General features: G+C 44.6%; 1 long non-coding RNA gene across 1 annotated transcript; it reads right to left on the bottom strand.

The window, feature by feature from the left end:
* Window positions 1–3,475: 3,475 nt before the first annotated feature.
* Window positions 3,476–5,185, bottom strand: LOC121835280. The gene is made up of 3 exons (XR_006077521.1): window positions 5,141–5,185; window positions 4,178–4,297; window positions 3,476–3,514 (listed from the first exon to the last, which is right to left on the bottom strand). It is a non-coding gene; the product is annotated as an uncharacterized LOC121835280 (long non-coding RNA).
* Between the last annotated feature and the right edge of the window lie 304 nt (window positions 5,186–5,489).

The raw sequence follows: 5,489 nt of genomic DNA, 5'->3' as shown, positions 1-5,489 counted from the left end.
TGTTATGAAGGCTCGTGCAGGAGCATCGCAAATGATGGACGTCACCTTGACTTCTACAAGACTTCCATTGACAGTGACACCTTGTGAAAGCAATGCCTGCAGCTCTTCAACGAAAGTGACTAAGAAGTTGTTTGAAGACACTGGCTTCGAGTGCCCTGCAAATGCACCAACAAGGAATGGTGCTATATCATCAATCCCACCAACCAAGCACTGAATAGGCCAGAGTTGCATTTTCGAACTCTTTGACAAGGGCAAGCCATCTATGTTGAAACTGAGGGTAAGGAGAGCGGGCAACTTCTTTACATGGCACAATCCATGTTGCAACCCAGCAGCAAGTCCAAAATGGCAGTATTTCCATGGTTCCACAGTTTTGATGGGGAGTTGTTCATGTGGTCTGCGAGGAGTCGGTTACAACGTGCGTCCATCTTTCGGCAGGTCGGACAGTCCACCCCGACTTCTTAATAGCTTGAGGAGAGCTGTCACTGGCCTTCTCTTAATTCTATGATCTATTTGCCCACTCTCGCAACGAGTCTTGGAACCCGGCAGGCATGCCTGTACCTTCCTCAGACTCGCTGCACTCGGAAGCACCCAGACCTGGCAAGCCGCCTTCAACGAACTCAACGCACGAAAACGCCTTACCGCAATCTGCCCCTTCGCGCCTGGACTCCTGGCGGCATTGCTCGCTGGTATCTTTCAACGGCGGTGGATATCGGAGGTTAGTTGCGGTTAGTTGAACACTCTCATGTTCTGTCTCCTGAGCGTCGTCGTCGCCAGCGTAACCAAGAAGTTCAAGAGTTCTTGTTTCTCGAGCAGCTTTTTCACAAGCGTGTGCTCCTAGCGAGCGCGGCATGATACTTGAAACTAGCAGATCCCATACGGAAAAGAACAACACTTCGCCACAATTGCATACAAAATGGGGCTATATCTGAACTCGTACATAAAAGGTACATCAACCGGCTAAAATGAACACAACTTGGCATATACTCACCTTGGCACTGACGACGACGTGGTGGTAGACGATAACTGTAAAAAGGTAAAAACGCGCGAACCTGGGGGCGCCGACTGAGCGAGAACAAAGGAGTCATAACGACAATGGCAATATTGCCAATCTTGCGGCTACTACTTCAATAGAAAATTTTAGAATAGCGCATACTAAAGCTTTGCGTACGCAAATATCGTTGTGGCCACTGCGCATGCGCAAAACGATGACCACGTTTTATGCATTGCGTGCGCTATTTTAGCGCACACTATTTCTCGGAAATTGCGTGCGTACGCATAAGACTTCTCCACCCTATTGGAAAACCCCAATATAAACAGCGTATTATGGATATTGGTAAACAATATCTTTTTATTGTATTGCAATACAATATAGACAGTGTATTGGAAGACATTACATTTATTGTATTGTATTACAATAAGGATTTGTTATGGGATTCCAATATCCATAATACGCTGAAAATATTGGAATCCAATACCGTATAAACCCTTATTGGATCCCCATGTGTCGTATGGGGATCCAATAAGGGTTTACGATTCCAATATACTCAGCGTATTATGGATATTGGAATCCAATACATTATATCGGCTACCAATAAAACTATATACGAGTTGGAATATCACGCTCAGCGCAAAATTTCTCTGCAACGCAGTCTCTTCTTGTGTGTATTTCAGAGTGATAAATTAAAAAAAATGTTGCTGTTGTCAAATTATGAATAAAGAAGCAAAACACTGGGCTTATCCAAACCAAATATATTTATCATATTCCCGAACTGGAGAATCTGGCATTTACTGCAAAAGAAAGTTAATTGTTTAGGACCCTCATTCAAAAACTTGATGTTTAAAAACAGAATGCGAAATCCTCACCTTTTAATGAAAACCGCACCTGCTAGCTGTAGCCATATAGAAACTGCAAAATAAAAATTTGTGATTAGTTCGCAACAAGTAGCAATCCTTCACTAAGCCGGGTAGATTCAAAATTATGTGTGTTTGATTGCGGAAAAATAAGCTTCAATTCCACTGCCACCGGTCATTCTGAGCTCGGTCAATTAAATATACCTATCCGCTCGTCTGGCTTCACTATTCCTGCTTCACACCTAACTAGAGTATCTGGAATGCTCACCTTTGAGGAAAAACAAACTGGTGCTTGCTTGCTTGTAGGCCGTGGAAACTGGAAGAGAGATTTGCGATTAGTTGCGTTCAAGTAGCAATTACATTGAGTAGCCCCGTAAAGTACACTAAGTCGGAAAGATTAAAAAAATTACATGAACGGATATAGATAACCTCTTGCGACGTAACTGGGCACACGTCAATGTCGCTCGCGTGTATAACAGAAAAATAAGCTTCAATGCAGGAGCCCCCAGTCGTTCTGAGCTCCGTCAACTAAAAATGCTGTAACGGTCGTCTGGCTTCAGTATTCCTGCTTCGGGAATCTGAAATTCTCACCTCTGAGGAAAAGCAAACTGGGACTGCTGGCTCTTAGGCCGTGGAAAGCGCCAGAAAGATTTGCGATTAGTTGCGTCCAAGTACCAATTTCTTTGACCAGCCACCTACAGCACACTAAGCCAGATAAATTCAAAATTACATGTGCGTGACATAATATGCCTCTTGTGACAAAACTGGGCACATGTTTTGTCGCCTACAGCAACACTGCAACCAGACAGACAAGCGGTACGGCATCACACCTAACTAGAGTATCTGGAATGCTCACCTTTGAGGAAAAACAAACTGGTGCTTGCTTGCTTGTAGGCCGTGGAAACTGGAAGAGAGATTTGCGATTAGTTGCGTTCAAGTAGCAATTACATTGAGTAGCCCCGTAAAGTACACTAAGTCGGAAAGATTAAAAAAATTACATGAACGGGATATAGATAACCTCTTGCGACGTAACTGGGCACACGTCAATGTCGCTCGCGTGTATAACAGAAAAATAAGCTTCAATGCAAGAGCCCCCAGTCATTCTGAGCTCCGTCAACTAAAAATGCTGTAATGGTCGTCTGGCTTCAGTATTCCTGCTTCGGGAATCTGGAATTCTCACCTCTGAGGAAAAGCAAACTGGGACTGCTGGCTCTTAGGCCGTGGAAACCGCCAGAAAGATTTGCGATTGGTTGCGTCCAAGTACCAATTTCTTTGACCAGCCACCTACAGCACACTAAGCCAGATAAATTCAAAATTACATGTGCGTGACATAATATGCCTCTTGTGACAAAACTGGGCACATGTTTTGTCGCCTACAGCAACACTGCAACCAGACAGACAAGCGGTACGGCATATTTAATTGACGAAGCTCAGAACGACTGGGGACGCTTTCACTAAAGCTTGTTTTGCTGCAATACACACCTGTATTGCAGCAAAACAAGCTTCAGTGAAAGCGTCCCCAGTCGTTTTGAGTTCTGTCAATTAAATATGCCGTACCGCTTGTCTGGCTTCAGTATTGCTGCTTCAGAGCAATCTAGAAAATCTAAATCCTCACCTTTGAACAAGAACGAACTGGCGCCTGCTGGCTTGTGGGCCGTGGAAACTGCAAGAGATTTGCGATTAGTTACCTCCAAGTGACAATTTTTTTGAGTAGCCAACTACAGCACATTTAAGATTATATGCACGGGACATAGATGCCTCATGCGACGAACTCCCTTCATCCTTGTTTTCTGTTAACTCTGCTCACCTTCACCACTCGCCTACAATTTCTGCGCTACTTCTTTAATCTCAATTCCCTGGTTCCCAAAGGCCATGCCATGGCTTGTGCCAGTAACGAGTCTGTCAGCTCTGCAACCGGCGCCATTGTGGCAAAGACGCCACAGCACCTGGCGCTGGATGTGTTCTCTTAAAGGCCGACGACCACACACGAGATTCTGCAAGGCAGAAGATCCTCCTCCCCCTGGGGGAGGAGGAAACCGGCAACGGTGGACAGGGTAGGAGGGCCGAGAGAAGGAAGCGAGGGAAAAGTGGAAAGCGCAAACTGGTCGTCGGTCTTTAATATTTTGAGCATGGCTCAAAACAGGTGGATGGGTGTCCGGTATGCCCTAGGCTTATTTGCGGATCGTTCCGAATCAGAGGGTAGGTGCTTCTGTGATCTGGGCGCATGCTCGGTATTTTACAATAGTTGAAATTGAACTCTGCAGGAATCTTGAAACATAACAAACATAATGTACACGCCAAAAGGCATAGCAAATGAAACACTTACCATCTATCTATTTTCGTTTCTTGTCCGCAAGAAGCTGTCGTATATGTAGCCTCCCTTGCTTAAGCCGCTCCTCCCTAGTGTCCCGGCTGGGTCTCATCCTGATGAATCATCGGTGGAGACCTGAGGTGCGGTCAAAATCAGATCAGACCTTTTTGAGACAGAACCATATACTTGCTGAGAGGACTTACACCCAAACAAATCTCAGGCCTGTCATTTATAGTGCGTTTTGAAATGAGATGCATGATATAAAATGAGGCGTCAATACTGACGCACCCCTTTTGCGAACCTAAACTTTTGAAGGCCTTGTCCCCCTCGCTAGGCGGACAATCACATGAATCCTGGCATGTGGATGAAATTTTTACCTTAACACCCCGACTCAATGCCCATCCCTGAATATTCGACCACCACACTTTAAGAAAAAAAACGATTTTTTTTACAAAACACAGAGTCATCCACCACTTCGACAAAAGCCTGCACCAAGCATACTCGTACAGTGGCTTTTTTGCTCTGTGCCGCCCCAAGTTAATTCGGGCCAACAATGTTTTTTGTTTTTTTTTTTTCAAATGGAACTTACATTCTTAGTTTCGGTTTCACTTGTAGAGGCAGGTGGATACTTTTGTAAAGCTTCCTCCTTATGCGCTTCCGAGTCAACATTTTTGCAATGGCCAACCCCCGGGCTTTGATTTTGCGCTCCTTGACAAATGCTGAAACTCATATAGGCGGGAAATAGCTCGCCTTGAAAATACTTGCTCTTGGTAGCCGAGAACAAACACGTGTTCCTGATTGGCAGCCATTTGCTGCGAAGAATACCTGCACATATCCTAAAGAACCCAGTCTTAGTCTAACACAGATGCTTTGGCCGGACAGAGACACAAAAGTCTGACACAAGACCACTATAAAGACAGGAAATAGAGTGCCTGTGAGGAATGAAACACACAACACAGGTAGGCATCAATCACTCACCTTGAAAATACTTGCTCTTGGTGGCCGAGAACAAACACGTGTTCCTGATTGGCAGCCATTTGCTGCGAAGAATACCTGCACATATCCTAAAGAACCCAGTCTTAGTCTAACACAGATGCTTTGGCCGGATCTGATACAAACCACAAAAAGCAGGAAATAGTGTCTGCGAGATATAAAAACAGACCCAGGTGGAGAGGCTCGTTCTGTTTCACCTTAGTCAAATAGTGTAGCTCATTTTGCTAAAACAATGCATATTTGCTAAAAAAAAGTATATATATTTTGCCCCATTTAGCAGAGTTTACTGCCAAGGGTATTTTTGCACACCAGAATAAGTCAGACTTAGTAAGTT

The sequence above is a fragment of the Ixodes scapularis genome, unplaced genomic scaffold (assembly GCF_016920785.2).
Source record: "Ixodes scapularis isolate PalLabHiFi unplaced genomic scaffold, ASM1692078v2 PGA_scaffold12__126_contigs__length_90152505, whole genome shotgun sequence".
Lineage (NCBI taxonomy): Eukaryota > Metazoa > Arthropoda > Arachnida > Ixodida > Ixodidae > Ixodes > Ixodes scapularis.
Note: the sequence above shows the minus strand (reverse complement) of the source record. Positions and strands in the feature narration are given on the sequence as shown.